The following is a 22295-nucleotide window of genomic DNA, read 5'->3' on the forward strand; positions in this document are numbered from 1 at the left end:
GGCCATCATGAGTTTGGACAGTTAATTATGATTCCCTTCCTAGTTCACCTCCCACTCTCATTGCACCACCCATTATATTTTAATGCATTACAATTATAAATGTAACCAATACTCTCAATTTTAATTTCGTTACAGATAACTGAAGCTGGTTTGGCCATTTTCCTAACAGCTAAGCCCTCTATTCTTTCTCATAGCTCACCAAGGAAGTTATCACTACTGGGTATGTCTACTGGCTCCCATTTTGACATCCTTGTCCTAAATCTAACATTTCCATATTCATGCCAGTTTGCATAATGGACGCTTCGAAAATGTGGTTTCATTCTCATTAATTTTCAGAAAAGTGGTGATAGAAACTCACATTTATTTTCTCAACAAAGTATAGAATTAGCACACTACAGTAAATCATACACATTAGCCAACTGTTGACCAAATTCTGCAATATGCCAGGCTATAAAGTCATCTGTTCTTTTTAAAAGCATGCCAAAAACAACTGGCTGTGAATTCAGTCCCCTCAAAATTCAGCCCTGCTCAACATACTTCATCAGTATTTTTTCAAAAGAATAATGATCTTTTAAACTTTTGCAAAGTTTCAAGAGAACTAGCACCTGTGAACACTCTATAAATACTGCCGATCAATCATCTTGATTGCGAAGCCGTCGAACCTTGGTACCCTGTTGCTATTGCCTCTACACGAGTGCTATCTCTGGCAGCATGCAAGCAGAAACGACCAGACAATGTGTACTACCAACTCTATCTTTTCACAGATTTAATTCTCCTTCACTGCATTACAAACACTGTTCATCCTGTGAACAAACAGTTACAGTACCACTCCGCATTGCTATGCAAGTTTGGCTTAATAGAAGTGCAGCTGTGCTGAAAACAAATTTGGTACCCCTGATCAGACTGATGATGATCGCTGTAATAAAGCTCCCCAGCGAGCTTCGTTCTTTGTTACGCAGTATCATGGAATCCTAGTATCCTGGCATGTGCAGCTCAATCACACTGAAGACAACTTTTGGTTACCAACTGACAAATCCATAATATAGCCGCTGTGCTAATACTGAAAAACGAAGAACTTAAAAACGCGATCCTGCGTTACTTAATAACTGCACACAGGGAACTGTGCAAAGTGACTGCTACTTTGGAAGGGACCAAAGCCTTACAGATCTTGTTGTATAACACCCACGCAACACTTGCATGTTAACACTGTGTACACCACCATTCAGTCAAGACTGCAACAGAGCCTCAGCCCTAACTTAGTGCCAGCTGAAACCTTCCAGCAAACCATAACTAGTAATTCATTTCATGCATCAGTACACATGCAAATGATCTACTCCATCTAGGAATCGACCTTGCTGTATTATTGCACTGCTGCTATTGTACAACTGCCATGATCTACAGATGTTTTAAATGTGCAGATATCCCTGCCCATAACTTGCACCAGTCGCAAATTTGAGTGTTATCACCTTCTCTTTCTCTGTCGCCTGTGTGGCTGCCTATGAACGCAATGTTTGGCAAACGGGCATTCTGATTGTTTCCAAGGGTTGTCCATCATACTGCCATGTAGTTCGAGTTTCAACTGTGCATTCACACTAATTATTACAAGCCTCGTACCTTATTACTCTACATTGGTGCATTGTATTGCTTTTAGGGAAAACTACAGAATTCCCTTGCTCTCACATTGTTGTTGCAATGCACAAATCTTTATTTATGCCCACTGGGAACAGATTACTGTATTTGGTAGCACAGTCAACTATAGTAGCAGTTCTCTGCTGTGACCATGCATTTACACTCCAGACTTCTCGAGTTTCTCTAACGGTAGACTTTTATTCAATGTTCTTATTATGATGTATCACACCCACCATTAGGTTATTTGCTCATTTAACTTACACACAGAATAGCATTTAAATTTTTCTTCTAATTTTCCTGAAACACCTTTTGTGCTGGCACCCAATCAACAGCCTGCCTACACTATCAAAAAATCAAAGACTCACCTTCTGCAAACCATTGATGAATACTAGCTTGGGAAAATTGCAAGTTACCATTGACCACGGCATTGCACACATCACTGAGTGGAGTAAAATGGAATTCCTACGTAGAGTGGTTGCCCCGGTGTCATGTATCTTCCAGTCACTGTAGTTGTCCTCAGAATGGTTATATGGATCATGTGTAATCCAGGATACTGTGAACTATTCAGATCACCAAACCAGTGGTGCACAAGCAGCAGCTGTTGGGTAATTTTATACGTAAGTGGATTTTGGATCCTCGTGCAATTCAGTCACGACTCTCGTTTATGACTAAGCATTAGGAGATGGGATGCTAATATGTATTAGATTGTTTCCATTGTATAATTTTGTAATTTTGCAACATGGGCGAGCATTAAATTCCACTTAGTTAAGGGCCAAACCAATGATATAGGATTTAATAACCAATATCAATTAAGTTAGTTAGTTATTGAGTTAGTTACGTGTTCCATTGATCAATAGCACGCAAAAACCATTATGATGTGGAGCGTGTCAAATGCACAAGAAATGCGCACAGGAAACAAGTTGCTTTTTTTGTTAACATTATAGTGTTTACATTACCTAAATATTTCTATTATCTACCCCATTCCCTTAAATGGCACAAAATGCATATATTATATCTCCAGATATATTTAATCATATTCAAGAATTCATCTATGGTATAGAAGGAGTTGTCAAGGAGTTATGATTTCAATTTGTTTTTGAAACTATTACTGCTGTCTGTCAGACATTTTATTTCATCTGGTAATTTATCGGAAAGTTTTATAGCAGCATATTTTACCCCTTTCTGTGCAAAAAATAGGTTAAGTAAAGGATAGTGTAGGTCTTTCTTTTTTCTGGTATTGTAATCATGAATGTCACTGTTGATTTTAAACTGGTCCATGTTGTTGAGAAAAAATTTCATTACTGAGTAAATGTACTGTGAAGCAGTTGTAAGAATTCCTAACCTTTTAAACAGATGCCTACAAGATGTGCGACTATGAACCCCACACATTATTTTAACTACTTTCTTTTGACCAATGAATACCTCTTGCCTAAGTGTTGAGTTGCCCCAGAATATTATTCTGTATGACATCAGAGAGTGGAAGTATGCAAAGTATGTTAGCTTACTAATTTCTACATCCTCAAAATTGGCAATTATTCTGATTGCAAAAGTTGCTGAACCTAGTCGCTTTAGGAGATCCAAAACACGAATTTTCCAATTAAGATTATCATCTATATGTACACCCAAAAACTTAGTATGCTCTACCCTGGCTACAGACTTCTTTTGATGTGTTATGTTTATTGAAGGAATTATACTTTTTGCAGCAAAAAATTGGATGTACTGTATATTTTCATAGTTCAGAGGAAACCCATTCACAAAATACCAATTAATAACTTTTGAAAAGACCTTATTTGTATCATTTTCTATTGGACTTTCCTTTACTGGATTAATAATTATGCTTGCATCACCAGCAAACAGTGTCAGTTCAACATCTTGTTTCACATAAGAAGGGAGGTCATTCACATATATCAAGAACAGGAGGAGACCCATGATGAAACCTTGTGGAACACCTAATGTAACACCTAATGTAATTTCATTCCAGTTAGATGAAGTGGCAAACTCCTTCCAATCACTAGAAGCATACAGGGAGACTTTTTGCTTCCTGTTCTGTAGATATGACTTAAACCACTCATGTGCTTTTCCATTTATACCATAGAATTGTAATTTCTCTAACATAATGTCATGGTTCACACAATCAAATGCTTTGGATAAGTCACAGAATATTCCTACTGGTGACATTTTACTATTTAAACACTCTATTATGTAGACAGTGAAATTGCATATTGCTGTCTCAGTGGAACAGCATTTCTGAAATCAAAACTGTGATTTACTAAGTATCCCATTACTGTTGAGATAGCTAACCAATCTTGAGTACATAACTTTCTCAAACATTTTTGAAAATGCTGTAAGCTAGGATACTGGCCGGTAATTATTGGCATCTGTGGTTTCCCCCTTTTGTAGAGAGGCCTGACAATGGATATATTTTAACCTGCCTGGAAAAATTCCCTGAGTCAGTGATGCATTACATATGTGACTCAAAATATCAGCTGTAATTGCTCCAAATTGTTTTGATGTCGTCTACTCTTATGGAACATTTAATTTTTCAATGATTTAATAATTTTCCTTATTTCACAAGAGTTTGTTAGATGAATCCTAATCTGACTAAAATTTTTCAAAACTGACTCTTCCATGTGCTGCCTGGCTTTTTCTTTTGAACTATTCTCACCAATTTTTTCTCCTACGCTTAAGAAGTGATTGTTAAATACATTGGCTACCTGTGTAATGTTGGTTAAGATGGTCTCATTCTCTTTATCAGTAATACTACCTACCCCACTAGTTAGTTTTCCTGTCTCCCTTCTAACAACATTCCATATTGATTTGATTTTATTGCTGGAGTTGTTAATTTGTTCTCTAACATATATATTTCTTGATCTCCTTACTTCTTGCTGTCTCATACAGATTTCTTTTTCTTTCTGAAGACACATTAATACCTACAATAATCCAAGGTTTCTTTAAAAATATTGTGGTGTTACATTTAGTAATTTTCTTTGGAAAACAATGTTCAAAAAGGGATATAAATTTATTAGGAAATATGCTGCATTTATCATTAGCATTTGGATCATTATATATATCTTCCCAGTTTACATTTCCTAAACTTTCTCTGAAGTGATCTATAGATACCGGGTTGAGCACCCTCACACTTTCAATTAATGGTTTCTGAAGTGTACACCCTGTTATGTATTGTAAGTTAATCAGTTGTGCATCATGGTCAGATAATCCATTTACCACAGGGAAGGCATGTGTTTGTTCTACATCCTCTTGCTGTACAAATACATTATCTATTAGAGTACTACTATCTTGAGTTATATGTGTATGGATACTGATTCTAAGTTATATGTTGTTAACAACACTTCTAGTTCACTTTTCCTATCAGAATTGCTTAGAAAAGTTAACACTGAAATCAACCCAGATTAATAACTTCTTCTTTTTGTCTGACAGACAGCATAACAGGGAGTCAAACTTTTTTATGAATAGCTCCCAATCTCCTAGTGGAAACCTGTACACTGTTGCTAATATCAACATTATCTAGCTGAAGTTAACATGCACAAACCTCAAAGTGCTGATCAACACAAAATTTGCTCACTTCAACAGTTCTGTATTTATACCCTTGTTTTATGAAAATGGCAACTCCTTCTTTATCCATACTGGATCTACAAGTGTAAGATGCTAAATGATACCCATTTATACTGACATTTTCCATCCCCACAGTTACATAGTGCTCAGACAGACAAAGTATATCAATCTCATTCTTCTTTTCGAGATCATCTAAATACATTTGTCAGCTCACCTTCTTTTTTTTATTCCTCTGATATTTTGGTGAAGTTGATATCATCCTTAGGTTTATCCTTGTTTGCTGTGCATTAAGTTTCTTTTCTTCTATTTTCCTTGGTTGTTTTCTGTCTGGAAATTGACTTTAACCTAAAAAAAACCTGTCTGCCTTGGCCCCAATAACCACAGGGATCACCCCTTGTGTGACTGTGGCCTCCCTTACAGTATCTGCTAATAGAGAAGCTAATTTATCTTCCCCCTACCTAATAAGGTGCAGGCCATGTGTAGTGTAGCCTCACCTACCAAGAGCATGAACTGGACCAACACTCATGTGAGACTTTGCCGGTGTCTGGAGCATCCTGTTCAGTTCAGTGTTAACACGCGATACCCAGGGCTGATCATAGCGCTGAAATACCTCCAAAAACCCAATATTCGTGTGCCCAGTTTCTGCTCCTATTTTATCCAGGTCACTCCTAATACTATACCCTGGATTCATAGCCAGGCTGCTTACTGCTCCCCCAACTATAATTACCTGATTTTCCTTCTCAAAGTCTTTGCATAGCTGACATAAGTTTTCTGTCACCTGGCTAAGGCTAGCACTTGGTTTCACAAAACTTGTGACCTGGTACTCTGTCCCTAATTTCTCCTGTAGCTGTTGGCCCACACCCCTCCCATGACTGCTACCTATAAGCAGAATTTTTCTTTTCCTATTCTGGTTTGATCCCGACCTGTCTTTTTTCTTTAAGCTAATATTCTGCTTCAACCTACATTCAACTAAATCTGGATGAGGCCCTTCCTCCACTACTTCAGATAGCAAGCCAAACTGATTTCCTAACTGAATTTTATAAGTTTTATCAACTGTTTCCCTTTTTCGCCCTTTGCTTGCTACCTTTTACCGGCGCCCAGAGTCCTTTTCCTCCCTTATCTTAATTCCAAATTCGCGATTTCTAATTCAGCCTTAAGGGCACAAATCTTTGCCGCCAGTTGTGCGATTTTTCTATCCTTTCTATGTAACCTACACTGCCATGGAAGAGCCTCATTATCTATCCTTGTTTCCTCTCCGCTACACTCTCCCCAATGAAACCACAACCTACAGTATTCAGAACACTCCCTCTTTCAAATTTCTACGGCAACCACCACACTTGTCACACATGGTTTGATAGTAAAACGTGACACAAAAGCAGAAAATAGCTTCAACAGCACAATAGGTTTTAACCTGTCCTAGTATGTAACTAAACACTAATGTAAACAAACTTATAAACTTGGCTCAGAAACTTTTAATCAACCACACAAATTCTGGATGAGAGACACGAATTAATTTAACTTTGAAGAGCTAAGTCTAGTCACAAACAAATATCTACACTCATACGAAATTTACGCCAAAATATGTAAACAACAACGCAACTGCCGGCCTTTACAAAATATTTCCTTTTCGATGTAATTACGTTTAGAAAAGCAAAACATTCAATACATAGATTAGATAAGAAGTAAATGCACTAGTCTAAAATGTAATATTAACTAAATTAGCTCTTATTTCAATATTAATCGCTTAACTTAGTGAGAGCTTCAGACACGCACATCTGCCTGGCTACAGGGCTGTCAACCTAAGTACATGAAATATGATTTAATAAAACAAGACAGTTGTCTTAATGAGATTAGTTTATTATGGATATATAATCAGTTTGTAATGTATCCTTCAATAACTTTGTAATTTTAACTTTTATACTACAAACTGCAGAGATTATAGGAAAAGTAATAAATCTTATTAATATTATTGAGCTAGACCTCCTTTTGTATGGAACTAACCAGCCAACCTTCGATGATGCACCCATCTATTGCAGTGTTACAGCCTTTCATGATCTGCGAGGCTAGACCTTCACAACTGGTAATAACATTTGCTGGTCCCAGTGCTGTCATTCTGAACCACAATACTCCATCACTGTCCACTGGCATCACCATTGCACCAGCTTAGCCACTGCCCATTTGATGTATCTTGGCAGCCCTCATGCTGTCCCTGCTGGCTCAGTACATGGTCAGCACACCTGTTGCCTCGGCACCACCACACCACTGTATCAGTGCATCATTTCAGTTGGCTGCGTATATTTCTACAATAGCCAAAATTATTTCTACAATAGCCAAAATTGGCCAATTCGAACTCTAAATTATTGTACTATTATTTGTCACTTCTTAAATACTTTTAGTTTTCTATTCATGTCCACTTTTTTTACTGCATTTTGGAAATTATTTGTTTCCCCTATTAGAACGTTGCATCCTTTAGCAAGAGCCACCGGTCCAAAGGAGCATTTTCAAACTATTATTTGTCACTTCTTAAATACTTTTAGTTTTCTATTCATGTCCACTTTTTTTACTGCATTTTGGAAATTATTTGTTTCCCCTATTGGAACGTTGCATCCTTTAGCAAGAGCCACCGGTCCAAAGGAGCATTTTCAAACATCAAACTACTACTTTTGTAATTTTGAAATAATTAGCCTGCTGCTATGGAGGGGGAGTGAAGTGTGTGGGGTAGATTGATAGACCGACTGGGGAACACTTTATAAAATACGTTTCACTTCAGAGCTGTGGCTAGTCAGGGGCTAGTTCTGTATCAGTTACCGCTGTATATGCCTTGTTCACATTCATACAATTCTGACAGTGAGGATACTGATGAGGAGACACTTCCGAGAAGCATCCTTAGTGAGGGAAACCTAGAAAACCATCCAGCAACCAATGAGACCGCTGTTAATGGTCACATGGGGCCACAGGGCATAGCCGGGATAAATTTGGCTCACTATTGGCAACCAGCTTTCAGTCTGATCAGAGGTGTGCTTCTATCCCATTCTAGAGCACTATGCCCCTCAGTCTGTTAGTGGCCTTAGAAGTAAAGTTCTGATGTAAATACCAGTTAGTTGTTTTAAAGTACTCCTCATTCTTGTTTATTTTGAACAATATGCTTGATTACCCTTACTCCTGGATCCACAAAGTACAACTGACTTGTCCTTGACAATTCTTATACAACAGTTTATTCTGTAGTGACTGGCTTGGGTTATTATTTTAATAGGTGCAGTTACACTCTTTAATTTATGGGTATGTACAGTGTTTATGTAGACTCAGTTACCCATCCTTAGCTGACGCCTATAGATATTCAGTCCATATGTTACTACAAATTTTACTGTTTCTTAGAGATTCATATTATATATAGTCGCCACACTTTGTAGTACATTTTCAGATTCATTGGAATATAAGGCTATTGTCCAGAAACCCGGTTTTTCTTTCCTTTTATTGGAAAATAATATTTAATACAAATGTATGCGGATGTTGTCTATTATGAATAACACATACGGCAGTTGTGGATGTACTATCATGGGAAAGACGAAATACAATGTAATCATATCACTACAAAGTGTCACAGCTGAAGTGTAGCAACACAGAACAGTGCCAATCACTTAATTATAACTATCTCCCTTTGTTGCACATATGATGAAACATACTAAACCACTTTCAACAATAACAAATAGGTAGGAAATCAAAATTAAAAACAATCGTTCTGAAATTGAAACTGAAGCATAAGTACAATTTTCCAAAAACCTCATGTATATTTACCACAAATTAAGAAAAATACCCAAAATGGAAACATCTTTGAATATAACACAAGAAATATTTAGTGCTCACATTCTGAGCTCTCCCAAGTGTTGTTCTTGTGTATAAAAAAAACTGGAATCAAATCATAACACCTAATGTTTGTTTACCTATTTTTTTTTTTTGTAGAACTTACGCAGTATTAGATGCTGCACAAGTAATTAAGAGCTTTGGTGGATAACACTTACCTATATTATCTCTGAATTATGTACAGAGCTTTGTGAAACAAAAATATTTCACAAAAAATATAGCTATTGTGCACTAGTGTAAATGGCAACCAAGCATGATGAATTTCTTAGATTACACATTTCCGCATCTGACCCATTTACATGAAGATGCACTGATGGGCAAAAATGTCATGATCGCTGTTCATGAGGAGAATGAACGCCACGTTGTATGCACATGATGCGGTAAGCAAATTACAAGTATATAAGCAGACCAGAGATTTACACTTTTTGTTTTATCAGTAAGATGAGCTGCAAACATGTAAATTTAATGATGTAAATGACTTTAGCAAAGGACAAGTTAAAGTGGCATTGCAGTTGGGAACTAGCACCTCAAAAGTGGTGATGTTGGTACAATGGATCTATGCTACTGTTGTGAACATTTGAGAAAAGTGGCTGAAAGGTAATAAGTCCATAACATTATGAAAAGATGTAATACATCTATACTTCTTCACAAAGTATGGAGGTCAGAAGCTTGCCTGCTCTGTAAAGCTGGAGATGTGGCAATATGTGGAGCAGCCATACACGTTTTGGAACCCACAGTTCAATGTACATTGTTGAATGTGTGGCTCTGGAACATATGGTCACTGTATGTTTCCATACCGATCCACCAAAATGTTCACTTGCAACTGCAGTGGGCAAGGGATCATTGAGGCTGGAGTGAAGCTCAATTCAAATGTTATCACTCAGGATGGGTGACATTTCCTGTTACACCAGGTCAGTTGCACATCCAGATATGCTATCACCTAAATGAATGGCACCAAATAGAGGGCCCATTATGCTATGGGGGCAGTCACTTTGGCTCCTGTGGGACACCTGTTAGCAACAGAAGGCATCATGACAGTTGCAGACTACGTGACATTTATTGCAACTGCATGGATTCCTTCATTGCTGGTGTGCTCTCCAATAGTGAAGGCATCTTTCAGCAGGATAATTGTCCATGTCACATGTGCATGGTCTGAGTAGCATGGTAACTAACACTGATGTCTTGACCATACCATTTAGCTAATCTGAACTTGTGGAATACAACTGGTGCAACATACACCCAGAAGCATGTAAATGATGTGTCAAGTCCATATCACGTAGAATTGTCAAAGTACTGTATTCCAAAGGTGGCCAAACATGCTATTAAGCAGGTTCTTATATTTGTTATGTTTACTAATGCAGGATTAGTACCAACAGAACATAAATGTACACACTATTAATGACACACCAAGTCTCTTGAGAAAACATATCTCAGTAAAATAATTGTTATAATCATGTTTCTCCAGTATTGAGTTTACTAGCCTCAATGAAGCAAGTGCCATGAATATATTTTTACTGTCACTGTTTCTAAAATACAGAGATACAAGTACTACATGATGACTTTGTTTGGAATATTAAGCAGCAAGTCATCACATTTCCTTGGCCTTATACTGAATATTGCAAGATACTTATGATTACTGACAAATGTAAGGATTTATCACAATTCACAATCTTTTTGTCACAAGATCAATAGGAAAAAGTAGCAGTGCTAATGACAAAAACACATTTGATTCACGTTTCTTGAGTATTTGGTAATACCATTTCTTGACATCGGAAGCTACAGATATGAATTTTTTGTCACATTATCTGTTAGCACTCTATAGTACACATCATTACGAGTTTTTTCACAATTCTACAATATTTTAAAGTTATTTCACCGAAAGTGCAATTTATTGTCCCCTGGTACATACATTATTTTATAGGCCTTGAGGGCACCAACCACGAAAACCTATTTGCGTAAACTAACACATACTTACATTTTCTTTCTGATGTGAAGTAATGCATGTGTCTTGAGAGTATCCAAGTAAGTGAAACTTTTGTCACAGATACCACATTTGTGAGGTCTACTTCCAGTGTGTTCAAATGCATGTGTCTTGAGATCACCTGATGTAGCAAAAGATTTCCCACAAATCTCACATTTGTGAGGTTTCTTTCCAGTGTGAATTAATAAGTGTCTGTTAAGATTGCTTAATATAGTAAAAGATTTCCCACAAATCGCACATTTGTGAGGTTTATTTCCAGTATGAAATAATGTGTTTCTCTTGTGTTGATCTGCCCCAGCAAAAGATTTCCCACAAATCTCACATTTGTGAGGTTTCTTTCCAGTGTGAAGGAATAAGTGTTTGTTAAGATTGCCTAATATAGTAAAAGAGTTCCCACAAATCTCACATTTGTGAGGTTTCTTTCCAGTGTGAATTAATGTATGTACCTTCACATAGCTTGAAAACACAAAAGCTTTCCCACAAATCTCACATTTGTGAGGTTCCTTTCCAGTGTGAATTAATAAATGTTTGTTAAGATTGCCTAATATAGTAAAAGATTTCCCACAAATCTCACATTTGTGAGGTTTATTTCCAGTGTGAAATAATGTCGGTGTCTTCTGATGATCTGCCCTAGCAAAAGATTTCCGACAAATCTCACATTTGTGAAGTCTTTTCCCAGTATGAATGGAAACTTGTCTCTCGAGATCACCTGACCTAGCAAACAATTTACCACAAATACCACATCTGTCGGTTCTGTTTGCAGTAAGTAGATCAGCATGGGCACTGACATTAACAGCTATAGACAAAGTTCCATAATTACTTATTTTCTCTCTATCATTAGTCATATGTGTGTTACACATGTCATTAGAGGGCTTCTTTGAATCTTTCCAAGTTTCCTTACATGAAGACTGGTCATTGTGTTCTGTGACAGAAACTTCTGCCTCACTATCCAATGAGGTAGTGGTTTGATGCTCATCACTATGTCCGTATTTTTCATGACTGTCAGCAGTTAAAACTTGACAATTCTCACTCATTCTCATATGGTTTTTCAAGCCAACATTACTGTGAAATACCTCACCACACCACTTACAAACATATGAAGGTGGTTGCGTTCCATCAATGTGCATAAACACATGCATTATGAGTCTGTATTTTGAAGAAAAGCTCTGTTGGCAGAAATTACAGCTATATACGTGTAATTCCTTTTCCCTCATACTACAGTCATATTGGGTGGCAACTGAGCATTCCTTATCAATAGTCACATCTTCTGTATTGGTACTGAACCCATGTGTTGACTTCTCCATGTCTATCACCAACTCATCCTGGACCAGTCTATGGTGACAAGTTTCTTCACATGATATGCTGCAACTCCCACCAGTAGTCTGAGTAAATCTGCAGAGTGAGGAGGATAATGTTAAATATTGAGATATACAACAAAGAAACAATATTTGAGTGACCATAAACCCAGTACTATAAGCCACAAGTCATAAAAGTGCATACGAATTGACATATTCAGTAACTGTTACTGATTTAAAATTATAATATTCCACCAGAAGTAAAGAACTGATGAGGTAAAAGTGGTTTAAAACGAAAATAACCAGAGGAAATTCAATAATGATTATTCTGAGTCACTGCCGATTTGGTCTGAAATTTTTAGATTAGAACTAAAATACTTCACTTTCACGTGTTACAATCTTTTTAAAATACAGTGCTACAAGTCAATTGTCTACAACAATTTATGAAATTTAACAAAAAATGAATCAATTACATGTTTTAATTCAAAATTTTTAAGTTCAAGGTATTTCAGATTTATTTAAGAGAAATAATTTCTAAATGTTCCTCTTCGATTATGTTAGCTCTGTAAGTGCATTCTCCTTGTTTCGCCAACACTTTCACCTCTAGAAATGGTAAATTTATTTCACCTGGTAAACAATTTTTTTTGTTTGATTTCAAATAAATCAATTACAAGTGCAAGCATCAATATTTTCATTTGTTATCTACAATGGATGTTGATCAGCTGGACAATGACTGTTCATCAACAAGAATCAATGTGACATCAATCAAGGGAATAAATTTGCATACTGATGAATGAATATGAATGACACTTGCAGATGGTTTTAATCTAAAACTGTTTTTGGCAATGCAACTTATATGAAGCCTTCCACAAAAGGAAATATTGTTTGAACAGATGGAAATGGTTGCACATTTTCCAGTACACTTGGAGTGAGCCTTGTTGAAAATTTTTACATCTTCCCAACATCTGGTCTCCTGGCATTGCAGAACACAGTTGACTGAAGGACACACACATAAATGGTCACATAATCACCCATTAAATACTGAAGGGTAACACTACATACTGAGTGGCAGTGATAACAGCTGATGCATCAGCTACACCTGTAGTATCTGGGTTTCATTATTATACCTGCAGTTAAACCCTTTCCCACAGAAAAGAACTATAATGCTTTTCAGGTCCCCACTATGTACATAGGTGGATATGAAAGATTACAAACTACTGAAGGTGTGCAGGCTCCAGAGTTTTCTTTTGTTCTGACTGTACCTTTTCACTTTTTTGCATTGTGTTGAGTATACAGTTTTGTTTGGCATGGTATCTGGTATATTTCGAGTGTTTTTGAACAATTAATTGGATCAAACGACCTTTTTAAATGTAACTGGTATCATGGTGTGTCAGATTATAGAAGTTGACAACTGAATCACTAAATATTGTAACTTTTATAACTCAATAATTTACAACTTGTATTTTCATACACATGTAAGTGAAGTAACTGAACACTAATAATGATAAAACAAATCAGAAAAATATGCAAATAAGATTTCAAACAAATACCTTTCTGTTTGTCAAAGTACTAGAAATAAAACTTACAATTAAAATTTTACAATATGCCAGTCAACCATAAACCAACCACAATAAGAAACAGAATTTCTGGAAAGCTTTAGCAATAAATAAATTTTTAGGTTTTTATTTATCAATTGTTTTAGAGACCACCATGTAAGCATTGTGTAGATACTGGGTGCTTCTTTCATATCCCTAATCTTCACTGCACAGCATTTCGTGTGGCAGGTACATTGATAAACTTTTCATCTACATCTATACGATTACTCTGCTATTCACAATAAAGTGCCTCGCAGATGGTTCAATGAAGCACTTTCAAACTCACTGTCTACCATTCCACTGTCGAACGGCGCGCAGGAAAAACGAGCACTTAAGTTTTTCTGTGCTAGCCCTGATTTCTCTTATTTTATCGTGATGATCATTTCTCCCTATGTAAGTGGGTGCCAAGAGAATGTTTTCCCAATCGGAGGAGAAAACTGGTGATTGAAATTTCATGAGAAGATCCTGTCGCAACGAAAAACGCCTTTGTTTTCATGATTGCCATTCCAATTCACATACCTTGTCTCTGACACTATGTCCCCTATTTCGCGATAATACAAAACGAGCTGCCATTTTTTGTACTTTTCTGTGTCATCCGTCAGTCCCACCTGATGCAGATCCCACACCACACAGCAATACTCCAGAAAAGGGTGGACAAGCGTGGTGTAAGCAGTCTCTTTAGTAGACCTGTTGCACCTTCTAAGTGTTTTGACAATGAATTGCAGTCTTTGGTTAGCTCTGTTGTTGTTGTTGTTGTTGTTGTTGTTGTCTTCAGTCCTGAAACTGGTTTGATGCAGCTCTCCATGCTACTCTATCCAGTGCAAGCTTCATCTCCCAGTACCTACTGCAACCTACATCCTTCTGAATCTGCTAGTGCAATCATCTCTTGGTCTCCCTCTACGATTTTTACCCTCCACGCAGCCCTCCAATGCTAAATTTGTGATCCCTTGATGCCTAAGAACATGTCCTACCAACCGGTCCTTCTCCTTGTCAAGTTGTGCCACAACTCTTCTTCTCCCCAATTCTAGTCAATACCTCCTCATTAGTTATGTGATCTACCCATCTAATCTTCAGCATTCTTCTGTAGCACCACATGTCGAAAGCTTCTATTCTCTTTTCGTCCAAACTATTTACCGTCTATGTTTCACTTCCATACATGGCTAAATTCCATACAAATACTTTCAGAAACGACTTCCTGACAGTTAAATCGATACTCGATGTTCATACATTTCTTCAGAAACGCTTTCCTTGCCATTGCCAGTCTACATTTTATATCCTATCTACTTCGTCCATCGTCAGTTATTTTTCCCCACAAATAGCAAAACTCACCCACTACTTTAAGTGGCTCATTAGCTAATCTAATTCCCTCAGCATCACCCGACTACATTCCATTATCATTGTTTTGCTTTTGTTGATGTTCATCTTATATCCTCCTTTCAAGACACTGTCCATTCTGTTCAGCTGCTCTTCCCAGTCCTTTGCTGTCTCCAACAGAATTACAATGTCATCGGCGAACCTGAAAGTTTTTACTTCTTCTCCATGGATTTTAATACCTACTCCGAATTTTTCTTTTGTTTCCTTTACTGCTCGCTCAATGTACAGATTAAATAACATCGGGGAGAGGCTACAACCCTGTCTCACTCTCTTCCCAACCACTGGTTACCTTTCATGCCCCTCTACTCTTAATTGCCATCTGATTTCCGTACAAAATGTAAGTAGCCTTCAACTCCCTGTATTTTACCCCTGCCACCTTTAGAATTTGAAAGAGAGTATTCCAGTCAACATTGTCAAAAGCTCTCTAAGTCTACAAATGCTAGAAACATAGGTTTGCCTTTTCTTAATCTTTCTTCTAAGATAAGTCGTAGGGTCAGTATTCCTCACATGTTCCAATATTTCTACGGAATCCAAACTGATCTTCTCAGAGGCCGACCTGTACCAGTTTTTCCATTCATCTATAAAGAATTCGCGTTAGTATTTTGCAGGTGTAACTTATTACACTGATAGTTCGGTAATTTTCACATCTGTCAACATCTGCTTTCTTTGGGCTTGGAATTATTATATTCTTCTTGAAGTCTGAAGGTATTTCGCCTGTTTCATACATCTTGCTCACCAGATGGTGGAGTTTTGTCAGGACTGGCTCTTCCAAGGCCATCAGTAGTTCTAATGGAATGTTGTCCACTCCCGGGGCCTTGTTTCGACTCAGGTCTTTCAGTGCTCTGTCAAACTCTTTTGACGTATTGTATCTCCCATTTCATCTTCATCTAAATCCTCTTCCATTTCCATAATATTGTCCTCAAGCACACCCCCCTTGTATAGACCCTCTATACAAGGTGTTACAAAAAGGTACGACCAAACTTTCAGGAAACATTTCTCTCACACAAATAAAGGAAAGGTGTTATGTGGACATGTGTCCGGAAACGTTTAATTTCCATGTTAGAGCTCATTTTAGTTTCGTCAGTATGTACTGTACTTCCTCGATTCACCACCAGTTGGCCCAATTGAAGTAAGGTAATGTTAAATTTGGTGCTTGTGTTGACATGCGACTCATTGCTCTACACTACTAGCATCAAGCACATCAGTACGTAGCATCAACAGGTTAGTGTTCATCACGAACGTGGTTTTGCAGTCAGTGCAATGTTTACAAATGTGGAGTTCGCAGATGCCCACTTGATGTATGGATTAGCATGGGGCAATAGCCGTGGCATGGTACGTTTGTATCGAGACATATTTCCAGAACAAAGGTGTCTTAGGGAGCACGGAACATTCCAGCCTCTGACTCGCGACTGGGGAAGACCTAGAACGACGAGGAGAATGGATGAGGCAATTCTTTGTGCGGTTGACGATAACTCTAATGTCAGCGTCAGAGACGTTGCTGCTGTACAAGGTAACATTGACCACGTCACTGAATGGAGAGCGCTACGGTAGAACCAGTTGTTTCGGTACCACGTACAGTGTGTGCAGGCACTATCAGTAGCTGATTGGCCTCCACGGGTACACTTCTGCGAATGGTTCATCCAACAATGTGTCAATCCTCATTTCAGTTCAAATGTTCTCTTTACGGATGAGGCTTCATTTCAACGTGATCAAATTGTAAATTTTCACAATCAACATGTGTGGGCTGACGAGAATCCGCACACAATTGTGAAATCACTTAATCAACACAGATTTTCTGTGAACATTTAGGCAGGCATTGTTGGTGATGTCTTGATTGGGCCCCATGTTCTTCCACCTACGCTCAATGGAGCACGTTATCATGATTTCATATGGGATATACCTGTGCTGCTAGAACATGTGCCTTTACAAGTATGACACAACATGTTCATGTATGATGGAGCTCTTGCACATTTCAGTCGAAGTGTTTGTACACTTCTCATAACAGATTCCGTGAGCGATGGATTGGTAGAGGCAGACCAATTCCATGGATTCCACGCTCTCCTGACCTCAACCCTCTTGACTTTCATTTATGGGGGCATTTGAAAGCTCTTGTCTACGCAACCCCGGTACCAAATGTAGAGACTCTTCATGCTTGTATTGTGGACGGCTGTATTACAATATGCCATTATCCAGGGATGCATCAGCGCATCAAGGATTCCATGCGACGGAGGGTGGCTGCATGTATCCTCGCTAACTGAGGACATTTTGAACATTTCCTGTAACAAAGTGTTTGAAGTGACGCTGGTATGTTCTGTTGCTGTGTGTTTCCATTCCATGATTAATGTGATTTGAAGAGAAGTAATAAAATGAGCTCTAACATGGAAAGTAAGCGTTTCCGGACATATGTCCACATAACATATTTTCTTTCTTTGTGTGTGAGGAACGTTTCCTGAAAGTTTGGCCGTAGCTTTTTGTAATACCCTGTATACTCCTTCCACCTTTCTGCTTTCTCTTCTTTGCTTACGACTGGGTTTCCATCTGAGCTCTTTATATTCATGCAAGTGGCTCTCTTTTCTCCAAAGGTCTCTCAAATTTTCCTGTAGGCATTATCTATCTTACCCCTCATGAGATAACCCTTTACAGCCTTACATTTGTCCCTGTTTAGCCATTTTGCACTTCCTGTCAATCACATTTTTGAGACGTTTGTATTCCTTTTTGCCTGCTTCATTTACTGCATTTTAATGTTTTCTCCTTTCATCAATTAAACTCTATATTTCTTCTGTTACCCAAGGATTTCTACTAGCCCTCGTCTTTTTACCTACTTGATCCTCTGCTGCCTTCTCTATTTCATTCCTCAAAGCTACCTATTCTTCTTCTACTGTATTTATTTCCCCCATTCGTGACAATGGTTCCCTTATCCTCTCCCTGAAACTCTGTACGACCTCTGATTTAGTCTGTTTATCCAGGTCCCATCTCCTTAAATTCCCATTGCAGTTTCTTCAGTTTTAATATACAGTTCATAACCAATAGATTGTGGTCAGAGTCCACTTCTGCCCCCGAAAATGTCTTACAATTTAAAACCTGGTTCATAAGTCTCTGTCTTACCATTATATAATCTATCTGATCCCTTCTAGTATCTCCAGGATTCTTCCATGTGTACAACCTTCTTTTATGATTCTTTAACTATGTGTTAGCTATGATTAAGTTATGCTCTGTGCAAAATTCTACCACACGGCTTCCTCTTTCATTTCTTACCCCCTATCCATATTCACCTACTATGTTTCCTTCTCTCCCTTTTTCTCTACCCACAATATTATCTATGTGATCATTCGAATTTAGGTTATTTGTAATCCGCAAGTATTTAGTTGAATTTACAGCCTTCAGCCTTCAGTTTTGTGTGACTTATCGTGTAATCGTAATTTAGCACACTTCTTTTAGGACTCATGTGAATAACTTCACACTTTCCCTTATTCAGGGTCAGTTGCCACTTTTTGCACCATACAGATATCTTATCTAAATCATTTTGTAAGTCGTTTTTATCCTGTGATGACTTTACAAGACGGTAAATGACAGAATCATCTGCAAACAATTTAAGACGGCTACCCAGATTGTCTCCTATGTTGTTAATATAGATCAGGAACAATAGCGGGGAACGCCGGATATTACTTGTTTTATTCAATGACTTTCCGTCAATTAGTACGAACTGTGACCTTTATGACATGAAATCACGAATCCAGTCGCACAACTGAGGCGATACTCCGTAGGCACACAGTTTGGTTTGAAGACGCCTGTGAGGAACAGTGTCGAAAGCCTTCTGTACATCTAAAAATATGGAATCAATTTGACATTCCTTGTCGATAACACTTATTACTTCAGAGTATAAAGAGTCAGTTGCGTCTCACAAGAACGATATTTTCTGAAACCATGCTGGCTGTGTCTATAAATCGTTTTCTTCAAGGTACTTCATAATGTTTGAATACAGTATATGTTCCAAAACCCTACTGCAAATCGACGTTAGTGATATAGGCCTGTAATTTAGCGAACTACTCCTACTTCCCTTTTTGGGTATTTGTGTGACTTGAGCAATTTTCCAGTCTTTAGGTAAGGATCTTTCGGTGAGCGAGTTGTCGTATATTATTGCTAAATATGGAGCCATTTTATCAGCATACTCTGAGAGGAACCTTACTGGTATACAGTCTGGACCAGAGGCTTTGCTATTATTAAGTGATTTAAGCTGCTTTGTTACTCCGAGGATATCTACTTCTATGTTTCTCATCTTGGCAGTTGTTCTTGATTGGAATTCAGGAATATTTACTTCGTCTTCTTTGGTGAAGGAGTTTCGGAAAACCGTGTTTAATAAATCTGCTTTAGTGGCACTATCTTCAGTGACTTTACCGTTGTTATCGCACAGTGAAGGTGTTGCGTGTTGCCACTGGTGTGCCTTATGTATGACCAGAATCTCTTTTGGTTTTCTGCCAGATTTCGAGACAGAATTCCGTTGTGGAAATTATCGAAAGCATCTCGCATTGAAGTACGCGCCATATTTCGAACTTCTGTAAAACTTTACCAATCTTGAGGATTTTGCGCTCTTTTAAATTTGGCATGCTTTTTTCGTTGCTTCTGCAACAGCGATCTGACCCACCTAGTGTACCATGGGCGATGAGCGCCATCACTTATTGATTTATGCGGTATTTATCTCTCAATTGCTGTCGATATTATCTCTTTGAAAACATACCACAACTTTTCTACACGTACATGATCAGATCGGATCGAGTGAAGACTGTCTCTTAAGAGGGCGTTAAGAGCATTCTTATCAGCTTTTTAAAATAGATATACGTTGCGTTTCTTTTTGATGGTTGCAGTGATGATGGAAGTGCACATGTATTTTATCAACACACATACTACAGCCTGGACAGTAACAATGCTGATGGTTTATACCACATTTGTTAAAAATTTTGGCATGATAGCTGTTACCTGTATTTTATTCCTTCCTTAGTTCTCTCAATTTTCCAACCAAAGGGCTGTCATTATGAACAAAAACAGTTTCTTAGATTCGGTTTATCTACGCCAGTACTCCTCTACCCAACAACTAGTTGGGTTGGGGGATGAATGGGACTTCACAACCTTTACTCAGTCTTTTGGCCAAGGCTGGTTGCAAAGTGCCATTACATATTATACAGGCTAGTATTACGATGGGGTCGCCATTCCCAAAGTCCCTCCCCCGTTCCGGGACATAATTAGTGAATTAGTGTACCCCAACTGTTTCCATCCAGTGTAATCCATGGGAAAATGCGAATGTCTGCAAGCTGTGTAACTGACGTGGAATGTGCTGACCAGCCTGCTATTCACCTAGCAGGGTGTAGAAAACCACCTAAAAACCACATCCAGGCTGGCCGGCACACTGGCCCTTCGTCGTTAATCTGCCAGGTGGATTCGATCCAGGGTCAGCACGCCTACTGGAATCCACGAATCAGTGTGTTAGTGCTCTCAGCTACCCTGGTGGGTCGTTTCTTACATCACCATAAAACTATTACATCTGGTTCCACCTACTAAGGAGGGAAGGAGGGAGGAAGGGAGGGAGAGAGGTAGTGAGGGAGGGAGGGAGGGAGAGAGGTAGAGAGGGAGAGAGGTAGGGAGGGAGAGAGAGAGAGAGAGAGAGAGAGAGAGAGAGAGATCCTGTGAGAAGGCTAGCATTTACTGCAGAATTTGAGGCATCTGCTGCATGATTAGCTGTAGCTAAAAGCAACTTCAACAACCGCTATGGCAATCTGCTGCACCACCCAATTCACTTATTTCTTCAAATTCCTTGATTGTATTCTTCAACACATTTATTGACATGGGGCCTCTTCACAGCCATTTATTTCAATGATATTCCTGCAATGCAGTGCTGCTGTTCTGATAAAACAGCTGTACCACCTATGCACAGCATTTCTTCTCAATAGGCACTTCATTTCATACGAAAGAGATACCTTCTTAACTGGGTGTATATACAAACAAGAAAAAATTTCCAGATTTCCCAGCTAGAAACGCGCTTCCTAAGGTGAAAAACTTTTTATTGGGTGGAAGTATATTTTTCCATTTTAAAAGATGGTATCGTTTCCATAGGAGCTGTAAACCTTATCAATACATTGAATCGTTATGGATTTATAAGCCTGTATAGAACTTTCTGGCAGTTTAGGAATCTCAACCTACCTGGAGATACGGGCTGGGGAGATACATGGGAGACAGAGAGAGGAAGGGAGGGTGGGAGAGTTAGAGAGAAAACAGGAAAGGAACTAGTGCCTGAGGTACACAGGATGGAAAGGGGATATGGGAGGGGAGGGGAGGGGAGAAGGAGAGGGATGAGAGGACCCTTGTGCCTCCTCCCTGTGCTTCTGCTACTTGTAGATGTAGCAGCTCCTGTTTGAAGTGCCCTCGGCTCTGCATGCAGAGGACCAAGATTTCAGTACAATTCAAATGCATATTCACTGTTATGTGCATAAGCATCCAGCCATGAACACCTTCACTCCCATGGCCAGTGCTCCATCAACTATCATGCAGCACACTTTGCCCCGTGCACCTCACACCTCTGAGCCCATTATGTCGTATGACGTTACTGCAATTAACATGTATGAATTGTTTAAAATGCCTGTCCATACAAGAAACGTTTAAAAACTGGTCTACCTGTAACTCTCATTATGTTTTGTTACTATTGTATCAGTAGGAGGTTCTACTTTCTTTTTGAAACATCTATGCACAGCACTCTCTCAGCATTTGCATCTTGACAATGACTGATTAAGACATCGACTGTACATATTAAAAACAAAAAAGAAATCTCACTGCTAAGCATTCGATTTTCTATATTCAGTTCTATATTCAGTTAATTAACTTTTTGTCCATGGTACACTGTAACGGGAGTGCTGATGATGAAGATATTGACACAATTTGCTGTTGTTGCTAAGGTATTCTAGAAAATGTAATGAGAACAGTGTCAGTAAATATGTGTAG

The 22295-nt window shown here is 38.4% G+C and overlaps 1 long non-coding RNA gene across 1 annotated transcript in view; it reads right to left on the reverse strand.

The window, feature by feature from the left end:
• Window positions 1-12073: 12073 nt before the first annotated feature.
• LOC126213475 (uncharacterized) overlaps window positions 12074-22295 on the reverse strand; it is a 90302-nt gene continuing 80080 nt past the window's right edge. Inside the window, exon 3 of the long non-coding RNA XR_007541193.1 lies at window positions 12074-12436. This is a non-coding gene — a long non-coding RNA (uncharacterized LOC126213475). The remainder of the gene's footprint in view (window positions 12437-22295) is intronic.

Source organism: Schistocerca nitens, chromosome 11 (assembly GCF_023898315.1).
Source record: "Schistocerca nitens isolate TAMUIC-IGC-003100 chromosome 11, iqSchNite1.1, whole genome shotgun sequence".
NCBI classification, from domain to species: Eukaryota; Metazoa; Arthropoda; class Insecta; order Orthoptera; family Acrididae; genus Schistocerca; species Schistocerca nitens.